This window comes from Podarcis melisellensis (genome assembly GCF_964234715.1).
Source record: "Podarcis melisellensis genome assembly, chromosome: 7".
Taxonomy (NCBI): Eukaryota; Metazoa; Chordata; class Lepidosauria; order Squamata; family Lacertidae; genus Podarcis; species Podarcis melisellensis.
Window position 1 is genome coordinate 55,422,332 of NC_138539.1, and position 15,000 is coordinate 55,437,331.

Here is a 15,000-nt window from a genome sequence, read left to right on the forward strand (position 1 = left end):
CCCAGTATTGTCTTGTCTTGTTAGCAATTGCATTCCTAGGACATTCTCAGACATAGAATACTCTGATCACCTGATCCTTCTGAACTAGAAACACCACAGATGGAATCCTGGGACCTTCTGCATGCAGAATGCATGATCTACTTTCAAGCTCCTCCTTTTCTCTGAGTGATACTCTGTGCTAAGCCTGAACTGGTCCCACAGCCACCCAGCCAACATATGAGGCCAGAAGCAGGGCCATAGTGCATAGCCATGAGTGATCATGTGATGACAGTGTGCCGTTCTCTTGTACAAAGCTACATATTCCTTAATGGGCTATGCTCCCCAACTTCAAATTTGGCGCTAAAGGAGAAGTCTGCTTGCAACTGGTATTTCATTGTTTGTGGTTATAGATGCTTCTTTGTGACACCAAAGCTTATGGAATATGTCAGTGACATCTTCATACAGTGTGACAATGCTTACCAGGCCCTCACAGAATAACTCAAAATGACAGCGGTAGTTTCAGAGGTTAAATCACATGCTAGGAAGGCATTAGGAGCAGGGAGATCTGCCCCTAATCCAGCTTCATTCATGGAAATCAACATCTTCACTAAGTCCATGCCTTCATTTACAGCAGGAATGGGCACCTATGGTCCTCTGGATGTTGTAGCTCTCTTATCGGCTCTAGTCAACGTATGGAGAGTTCCTCATCCCTGGTCTCTAGCATCTAGTACTCTTCTCTCCATGTGTCCAATCCTCATGAAATTCTGTTGAGTGTGCCTTCCATAGCCAAGACTTCACATTCAGTAAGGTTGACTACTGGGATTCAAAGTCTTATTCTGCTATGAATTAATATTCAAAGCTGTCTAGACTCTGGAAGGTTTCAAGATGAATATCTGCTCTCCCTATTGAATCTAAAACCTGGGGAAGGTAACAATGGGCTTCATCCAGCACTTCAAATTGAACAGAGCAGGAGGTTTGGGGGGAAAGGAAGAATTGCTTGCTAACTAGATACAAATCTGTCTGGTAGTCAGATGTGGTGTTTCGGAAGTGTCCAGGTGAATTGGTGTTGTCTACCAGCACATATTCCAACCATTATCTCTGTCTCTCTCCTACTGCTACAAACTGCAAGGCAGAGACAAATGGCTGGCATACACATGCTTTCTCCAGCTGGCTTTAGGTATAAAACTTTCTGACAAGCAGTAGCAGTAAAGGGACTAAACAAGCCCTGGAGATGAACTTACGGCCTGTCAGATCTGTCCCTACCAAGATAGCTTTTAATATTTTTTTTGCTTTAATTTAAACTAAAAACAACACGGAATGATGGGCTGCTGAGATCATCTGTCACACCATCTGTGGTTTCTTAGCTGGTCCTGAACTAGAGCTAGCTAGGATCTGCTGCTGAATTGCAGTGGAGGATTTTATTAATACATCCTTCATTTATATAATACCTTTCATCCATACAGGTCCCAGAGCTCTTATATAACCATCAGGTTTGATACAGCGATCTTTAAAGAAAGAAAGAGAAAAACCTTTTGTCCTATTAATAAAGAGCTTCAAAGCTGTACATCTTGAGACTGTTTCTTTGTTTTAGCATCTTTAGATGCTTCTCCTCCATCTATACTCCCTAGAATATTTGCAGAGGCAGACAAGATCTGGAACGGGCACTTAGCATGAGTTATGAGATTCATGTCTACCACCTACGGTGCACCTACCATGGCTGAAGAACTGAAGCTCTCAAGCACCTTCAGAAGGTCCCAGGTTTCACCTCGGTACTCTCACGTCAAAACATATAGGGGCGGGTTATATATAAAATATTTGCTTATGATCAGCCTAATAATGCTATTTATTTATGGATATATTACAATTCTATCCCATCCTTCATCCTGAAGGAGCCCAAGGCAGCAAACAACCAAGCAGTAAAATAACACAATTTAAAATAGAATGAAAACATGCATTTAAAACATCTTACTAAGATCTAATCATTTCAAGGTTGCTGGGGACAGTTCCTTTGTGTCATCAAGGAGCCAAGGTGAACAGAATGTTGATGGTTTTTTTTAACTTCCTTGAAAATGTTAATAGAGGACAGACACACATCACCAGGGAGGGCATTCCACAAATGAGGAACTGCCACCAGTAATGTCCTCCATGGTTCAGTGCCATCCAGGCAACACCCTGCCAGTCATAGAGCTTGATCGGGTTGATATTGGAGGAGGTGCTCTTTTGGGTACATGGGTACATGGTTTCCAAGTCATTTAGGGATCTATACGGTAATAATAGTACTTTGATACTTTAATAGTACTTTGAACTGGGCCTGGTAGTTCACTGGCAGCCAGTGCAACACTTCCAGGACCAGTGACATCACCAGGCTGTTCCACCCAACAACCCATTTTTGTACTAGCTGCAGCCTCCAGATGGTCTTCCATGGAAGTCCAGGGCCTTCTGGCAGTTCATTGCAGTATTCTAAGTAGGTCAGTAGAGCATAGGCAACTGAGGCCAAGGTCTTTGACATCATCCAAGGGGAGTTATTCTGCAGCTACCCCAACTTCAAGTTGCTTTTGTATATTGCAGTTCAGTGCTTATTTGGCAGCTGTGTAGCACATTTTTATTTAGGCAAGCCTAACAGATTGAGGTTGAATCCTGACAAGGCAGAAGTACTGTTTTGTGGGGACAGGAGGTGGGCAGGTATGGAGGGCTCGCTGGTTCTGAATGGGGTAACTGTGCCCCTGAAGGACCAGGTGCACAGCTTGGGAGCCATATTGTGACTTCGTGCACATGAGCATAGTCACTGTTCTTCAACATGCTTAACTATCTCCTTACAAATTAAACCATCTTAGTAGATATGGTGAACAATCCCCTTAGTAGATATGGTGAACAATGGGTTCGTACTTTTTCTGACATCCTTATACAGTATTTGAAAACTTCCAGCACATTGTGTGTGTTGTTGTTGTTGTTGTTGTTGTTGTTGTTGTTGTTTGCTAGCTACAGTGATTTTTTCAGAATAATCAAAAAGCACCTTCAGGCATTTGTGTTCTGCTCAGCTGGCACCAAAAGTGGCAAAAATTACATCCAAAGCTTAATCCTGATCTGACAGGAGTGGATGTGTAGCACAGAAGGACTTGGATTTTCCAAGTAAGCATGACTGGAAAATCTGCCAAAGAGGGGGAAATGGACAGGAACAGGATGGATACACTATTTTAGCTTCCCTTCCTCAAAGTACTGTGATTGGAGATGCCTGTTAAATCATTTCATCTGATTAGGTAGCCAAACCTGTTAGTCATACAAGAGCTTTCCTTGCCCTTTCTCCTCCTCCTCCTGGCATTTTCCATATATGGCAAGCTTGAGGTGAAAGATTTTAGTTTTTGCAGACCCATTGGGTTGCATGTTCCATTGGTGCAAAAATGCCTCCTTGTGCAAGAGAATGTCCTCTTCCAAATCTGTTCTTGGATTTCCTCCAATCCTCCAAAGCACATATGGGGAAGACAAGTTCAAGGGTGGTAAATGGCGTTGGTAAAGTTGAAGGCCCAGTAAGGAGGGGTCTGGAAAGAAACCAATTATCATGCGTATATCCTTCCTCATTTGTATAATGCTAATAATTAGCACAATCCGTAAATATTGACTTAGATGCTGCCGAGTCTCCTTCCCCTTGTCCCCCTAGATTGGAAACTGGCAATATAAAACGTCTAAGATTAAGCTGTAATTGAGGTTTGTTGGAGAGAGGTTTCTCACTCTTGTCCTAAACATACACGCATAATGTGGATAATCTGTAGCATTCAGTGTGTGTGATTTAAACATTGCGTTGATGTTTAAAGGGGAGGACAGCTGATGCATGTGATACTGTGATATAGCATCAGTGTCACCGCTATAGGAAAGCTGAGTTAACGACTGGAGTGTAGTTGTGCTTTTTTTGCTGGAAGAATGCTAGCATGCTGCTATATCCATGCTGAGATGAAGTAGCTGGGCCTGGATGTGTATCATTAAAGCAGACCCAAGAGGCACTCTCTGAGCCAGCTGCTTAGCCCCTAAAACATATGTCATACCCTTCAGCAGTTCATCAGTACAAAAAAAAGGGCTTCCATCTCACAGTACTTGACCTTGTTAGCCTCACAGGTGTCAATGATATTTTTGACAGAGGCTGCAGCTCAGATATGCACATTACAATCGGCTGAAAGGAGCGTGGGCTCCTTTGCAGTGCAATTGCCGCACAAACCCCACTTCCTTTGATAGGCTTTTAGATTCCCAGCGATCAGAGAATTCCTGTAGCGGCAGATGGGCTAATAGAAGACTGCAGTCTTTCAGGACACAATGGATGAAGGAGAGAGAAGAGTACAGAGTGCTCAATAGCTTGGTTCCCTAGGCACTGGGGAATAGTAGTAGTAGTAGTAGTAGTAGTAATAATAATAATAATAATAATAATAATAATAATAATAATACACCCATCAGACTGGGTTGCCCCAGCCACTCTGGGCAGCTTCCAACATATACAAAAACATAACAAAATTTCAAACATTTTAAAACTTCCCTATACAGGGCTGCCTTCAGATGTCTGCTAAAGGTTGTATAGTTACTTATCTCCTTGGCAGCTGATGGGAGTGGCATTTTCTGCCACTCCACTCCCACCTCTCCATCCCCCAAAAGACTTTACTGAGATGAGGAGTTCAGGGTTCCCCAAGACTCAAAAGAGAGATGCTCTGCATGAAAGGGGAAGGCAGGCAGAGTAGGGAGGATACTTCAGGAAAGTTACATTGAATACAGCCCTTTATCGCTGTTCTAAAATACCAGCACCATGTTGAAGACTTTCATAGGAGAATAGGAATGTTTGAAGATCATAGAATTGTAAGGTTGAAAGGGACCCAAGGGTCATCTAATCCAACCCCCTGCAATGCAGAAATCTCAGCTAAAGTATCCATGAGAGATGGCCACCCTACCTCTGCTTAAAAGATGGGCATGGGGCTGAATCTACCACTCCCTCAGATCTGCAAACCCATCAAGTTTCATGGTCAGGCTAACTCTAGTGGTGTGGGGAAAATTCCCCTTGGGGGTTCAAGCACAGAGGCTCACACCAAAGTCAACCAGTCAGCTTTATTCAGCAATGCACTACTGGACAGAGAGCATTTCCATCAGGACACACACTGTATAGACAAATATATGTCATCCTAGCTGTTTATCCTCTACCCAATCACTTTTTGCCACCACAGCACTTTGCCATCTGTCATCCAAGCACACACCATGAAATACAGTAAAAATGGGTTGAGTAAGTTGTATGTGCCAGAACCCTCCTTGTACTCTGCATGGATTTGTTTTCCACTTTAACAGTCAGCTGCTGATTTCCCCTTTAACTGGTTCTTGCCAGCCTTGTGGTCAGGTGTCATTTTTGCTTATGTGACACTGGCCTCATTAACAATGGGCCTAACAGTAATTCCACCTCAGCAGTTAAGGGCCATTTTGTGGAAACTAAACAACTGGCCTTTTGTGGAGGCAGGATCTATGGTATCTATTTTGATTGTGTTATTTGGGTCCATGTTATAGCGATATTCTTTCCCCCTAAGTTATGAGTGATCCTAAACAACGGATAATGCTTTGCGTTTAGTTCCTTGTGTGCACATTGCAGAGTTCCTCCTCCTCCTCTGGGAGCCTACATGCTGACACAGCACCCGTTTCCTGGCCTAATTTTATAAACTGTTCAGCCGTGCTGTTATTCACTGTTTTCTTTTAATTATGTATTCTTGTTAACCTCTTTCCCCATTCAAAGTTGCTGATTGTGATTGACATCGAGTATTAATTAAGGCATATAATTTATGACACTAGAGATTGAAATTAATAAGTGACAATACAATTACATGGCTTGCCTAATTGTCCTTCAGTACTATAGAGATTGACACTTTTGGCCGCATTCAAAGTTAAAAGCTCTCTCTCAGGCAATGCAGCTGAGTGCAATCACAAACAAATGGAAAGTAAACAGCCCTTTGTAAGGAGCAGACTTTCCGGGGAAATATTATATTTGCTGTGTCTTTGATTTTATCAGATGGCTTAATCTGCATCCTCGGGTCAATTTCAAAATTAAATTTAGGAGATAACATTCCATTTGTTGTAATTGCTGATCTTCCTAATTGATTTCCCCCCTATTCTGCTATTAAGCTCCTAAATACCAGTAGTGATTATACCAATATTATTTTAGGATGATTATGCAATTACTGAGAATTTCTTTCTGCATCGTTTTACACAGCTACCCAAAGAGCAATATCTGTGTGTGCATGCATTACAAAAAAATTCTTTTGCGCGAGATTGGGAACAGGAAATGTCAGACTGGTTACGTTTTCACAAGGGGGAGTTGCGCTTATGACTTGCATTGCATTCCTATACATGCATCTACTCAGAAGAAATTTTCATTGATTTCCATGTGACTTGCTCTCAGGTATGAAAATTATCAGAGTGAGGCTATAAGGGGAAATTGTAATACCTGTTAATTAAGAACGATGCATGTTGTGAACGGGGGGATCAGAAAAAGTGTCAGATCAAAACAAAGGCCTACCTAGTCCAACATCCTGCTTGCCTAAGGGAAGTCCACAAGAAGGATATGATGTCAGCCGGTTCTCCCCATGATTCTGAAGATAGCATAAAGCCATAATGATTTAGTGACCATTGAAAATAATCTCTTCCATGAATCTGTCTCAAGCCATCTGACTGGTGGCCATTGATTGCACACCTTCTGGTTAGGCATGGTGGAGGACTTCAGTATCCGATTCCTTTTCTAATTGAGACTGCTCTTTCTCTCTCTTACCAGGTCATTACTTTGGGGCAAGGGCAATAGAAGTCCAGGGTAGTGGGTTCTTTGGAAGTGTTGGGATCAAATGCTTGCACAGGCATTGTGCCACCGTGTGCCATTCACTTGTATGACTTGCAAAAGCCCAACCAATTTCAGGAATGCTTGTTCACCCCTAGCCCCAACTGCAAGAGTAGTTCCATCTGCCCCAACCCAGTTGAGGCTTGTCCAGGAGCTTGTAGCCATCAGCTATCAAAGTATATTCAGCAACCACTTTTAGGCATCAATATTTGCAGAAGACTTAAGAAAATGTTGCTGCCATATCCAAAGGCTCTGTTTGCAAGTGAGCAATGTTTAAAAGCAGAAGCACATTGACATGCCAGAGCTCTAATTTTTACTCCCTGGTTTTGGGTGCATTTGAAAAGAGCTTAGGGACGGCCCAAGAGGTGAGCCTGATCACATGGAGCATTCTCAGAGTTGTGCTGCAAATTCCTGGCTCTTGCTGCTGATACAGGACTGGAAATTCTCTACGCAAGAGTGCACATCAAAACACAGAAGTATTATTGGGCAGCCTGGATGTGGTGTGAAACAGTCCCAAGGCCCAAACAAAAAGTGATGCTAAACACACCATTGCTTTTAAAAAAATTGAAAGCAAAAATGAAGGATCCCTGGTTTTGTTAGAATTTCAGCATGCACAAAAGAAATTTAACTCTTTCCTCCTTCATTGAAGTCCCAGTGATAATAACACACACCCCCAACACACACCTGCTATTTGTCATGGTATCTATGTGGAGTTTATTTTCTGTTTGGTTGTATGTTGCTTTGGTTGCCCTGAGCAAGATAAAACAAGTAACATTTTTAAAAACAGAACCACAAAAACAGCAAGTATAGGGGCAAATATTCACTGGGACCATGACCATGCAAGAGTTAAACCTCCTCTGCCTACACACCATGTTCCTGATTAAAAATCACCCTCTCTCCACATCTGCTATTTACTGCTATTTAAAATAATGTGTGTCATAGCGTTCTGTGTATAAGATGAGGGGGTTTTTAATGCTAAAATAATGATTTAAAATTTGGGTTGCCTTATACACAGAAAGTGCTGAGTGGGGACTGGGGATTGGTTGCTGTCACAAGCAGGAGATTGACAGTGGCAGCAGTGCAGGTGATTCATTGCTGTGGCAAGGGTTTTTGTTGATTGGCTGCTGCGGCAATTGGGTGGGCGAATGGTGGCTGCTAGCTGTGAGTGGTCAGACGATTGGTGGCTTCTTTGTTGCATGCGATAGGAAGCATTGGTCAGGCAGGTGAGTGATTTTCGGCAACTCCTCCCAAAAAAGCTCAACAACTCTGGACAATTCCCCCTCCTTTTCTCAATTTTGAGTCCCCCAAAATAGGGGGCATCTTATACATGGGGGCGTGTTATACACGGAAAAATACGGCAAGTTCCATAGATTCATTTAGTGTCACACTTAGAAGAGGACATGGCCGGCTGGAGAGGGCATGGGGTTATCTCCATGTCACTCAAGATGCACTTACTTGGCTATTAGCCACTTTATCAATGGCTGCTAGCCATGTTGCCTATGTTCTACCTCCATCATCAGAGGCAGTAGGCCCCTGAATATCAGGTGCTGAGAATCACAAGTGGCAGAGTGCTGCCATACTCCGGTCTTGCTTTGGGGTTTCCTGAGGGCATCTGGTTGGCCACTGTGAGAACAGGATCCTGGACTCAATGGGCCACTGGCCTGATCCAGCAGGTTCGCCTCACATTTTCTGGAGACAGAAGCAGGAGACTTCCACAGCACACCTGTTGCCGGTGGCTTGTGAGCAGCGCTCTTTTCCCATTTTTCTTTGCCGTCAGCATGGTTGCACTATGTCTACAGGTCACTTGTTGGAACAATTTTTGCCGCCACTGCAGCTGCTGCTCCCCATCTTCACACAGGAATAAAAAATAATCAACATGCAGGATGTGAACATTCATGTGGTATGGCTTTTCATTTTTAATGGAAACAGCAGAGATCAATAAAGCCCAGAAGAAGAAGGTAACAGCTCTAAGCAGCCTTGTACCGAGGCTGTAATCCTGATGAATAATGTTGCTGTCATAACAGCAGGGATAATTTAATGCTGACACTTAGCAGCATGATAAATAGCTTGTCAGACATAGGCAGTGACAGAGTCAAGTGAAACTGCCCATGACAAGTTCTGAAATATTAATCTTCTACTAGACTGTGACTGTGCTGATGGGGTAGCAGTGTATGGAAGACCAGGAGGGGAGACACTTAGTAATATAAACAAATGTACTTTTAAAGCAGAATGCTTTTATCGCTTAAAGATCCCTGCCTCTAGAAGTACTACTGCTCACATTTTTTTTCTGCAGAAGAACGTCAACTTATTCACTGCCATAAACTTTGGACCAAACTCTTGCTTACGTTGGTGTCATTATTAGTATGTTTGGGACATGTCATTCCAGCTATGCAAAAGGATTCACAAATGTTACATCAGCCACGGAGCTTCCGAATAATTCTGTGTGTGTGCATGTGTGTTGGAAGGGACCATGAGGGTCTAGCCCAACCCCCAATGCAGGAATCTCAGCTAGATCATACATGACAGGTGGCCATTCAATCTCTGCTTAAAAACATCCAAGGAAGGAGAGTCCATCGCCTCCTGAGGGAGACTGTTCCAATGGCTTCTCAGATATTAGGGTGTTGTGCAGAATAATATTTAAAATGATCCCACATACATAAATACGGTCATTATTATTATTATTATTATTATTATTATTATTATTATTATTATGTCATTTTAAAAAGTCAAAACAATTATAATGGCATAAGAAGACAAGAAAAGTTTTGACCTGTTACCAAAAATATAAGGCAGTTGGTGCCAGTAATGCATTAGGTGTTGCACAGTTGGGGCACTGCGACACAGATGTCTCTCCCTCAGTGATGTATAATGTTTATAAGGTATTTTAAGCAGCACCTCCTCAGCAGATCTTAAGAGGTGGAGAACTCCAACTGAGCAATAATATGGTTTAGAGACTGGAAAAACGAGAAACCACTTGCCACTTTTAAGTTCAATTCTCCATATTTCCACATCAGTTTGCCAAAAAGTTTTCTGAGTCTTCTTGAAAATTCACCAGCATTTTAGTGTGAATTTCTCCTAATATGCAGAGTTTTGTGTGTAATTTTGCCAACCATACACATTTTCCAAAGAATTTCCCCCTACCTAATATGCATTATATGCATTAAACATTTATACATTAGGTTCAATAACATATCCACACCTGACACTAGCACATACATTTTTGTAACATTACTTGATTGGAAAACTGAATTGCAAAATTCAGAGAAGTGCAGATTTAGAAGAATGGTTGTGTTTCAGCCTACATAGTGTTTTGCAAAGTGCAGATTAGATAGGTTCACCTTTAAATGCAAATTGAATTGAATTTCTCCCCTATGACTAAAAGTGCCCCACATGGATTGAGGAGGCTGCCCATGGCTAAAATCAATGTTATATGAACTGGGATTTCTTTATATTGCACAAGGAAGAACAACATTGATTTGGGATGTGGTTGTTGTTGTTGTTGTTGTTACTATTATTGTTATTATTCGCCATTTTTTTTGCAATGTTAACCCTTCTCTATCAATTAATGAGAAAAGAAATTGCATTCAAAAAATATTAAAGAAGAGTAAAAATTTTGTTAAGGTTCTTATGGTTGGTGTGCAGAGTTTTTCATGCACTTCATTTACCTTTGAGGGGCTTTTAGAGGGTTTCTGTGAATGCCATTTATTTCATTCTACAAGCAATCTCTCTTGAGGTCTGAATTTTGCAGGCTTCATAAGGGTGCTATCACTCTTTTAAGGATCTAAATGCAATAGGAGTGCTATACAAGCAAATGAATGTGAATAAGTGGTCTCATGCATGCATACTTGTGAATCCATTGCATTTTGTGGGACTTAGAGGTACTTGTAGGAAAGAAGATTAAGAGTTGCATCCAAGGACTCTCCTTATGTGGCAACAGAAAGGGATTGGGACAATTTAGGCTACATGCGCAGAAGTGTCAATAATGAATAACAATGAATGAATTGGTTCAAAAAGCATATCTGTTCCTAAACACACATACAAATATTAGCAAATACATAAAGTTTTGAATTAGGACCACCAAAACGAGCATGTTCCATGCTAATGAACCCTGTGGGCCAATTCAGGCATGTAAGTCATTCCTTTGTCTAAATATGCATTATGGGAACTGTAAACATCCATGTGAAAGAAAGAGTTGTGAAGCACAGACTTGAGTTACTAAGGCATATCTTGCCTTAAATGCAAACACAGGAATGGCTACAGACCTGCTATAACAATATATCTGAATTCCAAGTCTAACATGAGTTGGTTGTCCATTTTGCATTTGCATTCAGTTCCATCAGGCTTTCTCCTGTGAGCTAAATGTAATCAAATTATTCATTGTCTCTTGTTACTTGAAGGAAATAAGTTGTACATTAGAACAAGTGTGAATATACTTTTCACAAAATGGCTGCCTCAGACTAAGCCCACTCAGGGGATTTAAATTACATATCCATTTATAGATAATATTTATCAATACAAGGTTTAATTAGAAAAAGAAATCATCATGTTGCTGTAAACATTTTCCCCATCCGTTTATTTTAGAAGAGCATTTTAGGTCAACTTTGACATTCTTCCTTAATTAGGCAGCTCAAGCCCTAGGTGTAATGATCTGTCCATAGCTTTTGCAAATTGATTTATCCTTCAATGATAGCTACTGCTGCTGACTTAAATGTCAAATAGAAATTGCTTTATTTTGCTTCCTCTCTTTGCTTGCTTTTGTTTTTGCTTTTATTACATTTCAGGGAAGGAAAGATTTGCTATAACTTTAATTCAACTGTGGAAAAAGTTTGTACCATACCAATTGTGCTTCCATGCTGAACTTAGTGGGAAAGCTTGGATTTGGAAGGATGAGTCTATATTACTAACATGGCTTTCTGAATTTTTTCAAAGCTCTATAGCTTCTGGGTAGCAGAGGCAGATTTAGGGGAGTGCAACCAGTTTGCCTGCAATGGTCACTGAACTGAGAGGGCACCACAGGAAGTTTCACAGCAATGATGTACAACGGAAGGTGAGAGGTGGGGGGATGCAGCAGTTTTTGGCATTGCACAGGGCACCACTGAAATTTAAAAGCCCATCACTGTGAGTAGTGATGAAACGGGGTATATAAATTTAATAAATAATAAAATAAATCACGTTGCTTGCTAGGAGTACTTCATTCATCTTTGTTTGTTGCTGAATGTTCTTCTGAGATTTCTGATACTTCTCAGACAACTCTGCTAAGCCCAACTTCCAAAGCTCCCCCCCCCCCAATGATAAATACTTTTCACACTTTCAGTTTAGGCTTCTCCATTCTATAATGTCATGAAATTGACTACTACAGACACCATTAAAAAAAAAATTATATTCATGGAGACAGCTGTATCATTAGTTATAATGAAACTTCCATGTTCAAAGGCAGTATATCATCAGAATCTGGGAACAATCTGCAGAACACCTATTACTATCATGCTTTGTGAGTTTCCTTCCTAATAATATCTGACTGCTCACTGTCAGGGACAGATTGTTGGCTTAGATTGGTTTTGGTCTGATTCAGCAAAGCAATTCTTATATTGTTATGACTTCAGAAATGTACCAATGCTACTTATGAATAGATAAATAAGATAAGATGGGAGCAAGATGCTGCACAAACTGTATTTTGGATCTAGAAAAAGAATGTTGAGTATTAATTGCAGATTAAATTACTAATTTTGCTGAATCGAATAGTTACTAGGCAAAGGGTAACTGGAGTGGAATCTATACACATATAAAAAATGCTGCGGAAATGCTTTTAAAAACGTTTTGAAAAATACATTGAATTTGGCATACCTCATTTTCGCCATCTAGTGTCACATTTGTATATTGCACTTTACAACACATTTAAAATGTTTTATTTGCAACTGTATAGCTGAGTCGGCAGCTTGGTTCTAAACCTATATAGATAACCATTCTGGTCAGCTATACATAAGAACAACTTTTCCCCTCTCCATCATAATATCAATATATTCTTTTCCTGTATTTTCAATATCCATCACTGCAATGGACCAGTGGTTTAAGATTTTGGTACTCATCAGTTTTTATTTAGATAGAACGCTTACTAAGTTGTTCTGTGCCTTCTCGCAGCTAATGATAATACTGTCACATATGCTTATGCTCAGTCTAAGCAAAGAACTGAGTCACAGCACTGAAGACTATGTAATTAGATCAGCAGGAATGCTAAAATTCAGTGCAAGAATTTACAGTTCTGTACATGATGGGTGGTACCCATTGAAGTAGTTCTGTTAGTGCAAGAATTTCTATTTGTGCAATGGAACATTCCCCCCCCCCATTCCTGCACCATTCCCACAATTTGCTCAATAAAATAGGTGGAATACCCCCCCATAGATTTAGGGGGTGTATAAGGAGGGGAAGTGGAAGTTCCAGCCAGAAATCATTGTGATTTGCATACTGCCCGCTGTTACTATAGTGTTACTATGGAAGGAGATTTTTTTTTACAAGATTAACATGCCCCGGCCATTCCTGCCACTGTACTTCCAAGGGACTCATTTTGTGTTTGTCTTGTCAGACTTCTGTGATGAACTGCTCAGTATGTGGTTGACCAGTGCTTGTGACTATAGCTCCTTATGGATCAAACTTAAGTCACTATATAGCAAGGGAGTGGTTGTGGTGCAAAGCCAGACTCCAAGTGTATGAGGCTCAAATAATATAGTTGTGTATGTCTGATATTACTTTTATGTAGTTACATTGTCCAAATGGGAAAATTCAGGGAAAAGCAAGGGGGAAATATATTAGATATACAATTCATTGTATTGTATGTGAAATCAAATATTCACCATAATAAATAAACACTAGCAATGTAGACATTTGGAAAAATAGCCTAAACATGATTTTGATAAAACCATATTTTTAGAATACCAAACTGATTTAATGTTCTGATCAATTCAGAAAAAAATAGGGTTCTTATCAGGAGTTACACGTAACACAAAAGAGGTTTCAAAGAAATAAGATTCAAATAACAAGTGATCTCTTTATTAAGGCTATTCTGAATAAAGCATATAGATAAAGTTTTTTTCTGTAGAATTACAGATCAGATATTTAAATATGTAATAAATATTGGTAAACTACCTATGCTTTTATGATTAACTACAGTGGCACTAGATTAAAGTGGGTGCTATTGTGAAACATATACTGTATGGATGTTTAAGCAAGTAGCTCTGCTTGAACTTGTCAAAAATAAAATTGAAACCAGTGTGGACATCTCAGTGTAGTCTTTGGTGGATGCTGGGGAAAAAGGCATAGATGGTCTTTATAAGATAATAAATTTTCAGTTGGTTCACGTTGAAATGATTTGACAAGGACAGAATGTTTGTCCCTGGTTATAAAGATTGGAACCTGCGTATAGAAACCTAAATTGATTTGATTCCAAACTCCTCTTATCTTAAAATGTTTAGAAATAGGAAAGTTTTTTTATGATTTATTGCTTGAAAGCCATAAAGTCTCTTGCTGACAAAATGCAGTTGTGATGTGCGCCTGTTAACCCCATGTTCTGCCAAGTGGCTGTAAATCCAGCCCCCTCCCCACATAGTATTTTTAGAATTAAATGAAAGAAGATTTGTATCCATAATCCTGACTTGAATTGAAGCACCCAGTGCCTTCACGAGGAAATTAAATAATCAAAGCTGGACATCTGGGGCCCTGTGCTGTACTAGGTTTGTGGGAATGCCTGGGACCAGCTTGAAACACCTCTCCCTGAGTTTCTTTTAAGAATAATGGTCTGAATCCAGAGAAAATGTGAGGAGAACTCGACTAGTTCAACGTGGTTCCCATGGCTATTCCAGCTATAGCCTTCTGTGCCCTGAAATACTCTCTTGAAGGTTGACTGCAGTGTGTGACTGAAGCAGATCAAGGAAACTGGAAGAAGTCAGCAGGGTGCGTCTCTGAATCCATCCTATTGTTAATCTTTAGGACATGAACTGATTTTCACCAAAGAGAGTGAGAGAGAGGGAAATGCCCTTGAGATAGTTACAGATTTAGGACACTTGAGATTCTGCCAGATTTAGGGCAGTGTGGGCGGTTCCCATGCACAGGATGCCAAGCTGAGGAAGTTAACAACAACAACAACGGTACATATAATTTTGTGGGTACCTACTGAGAAGATCCATTAA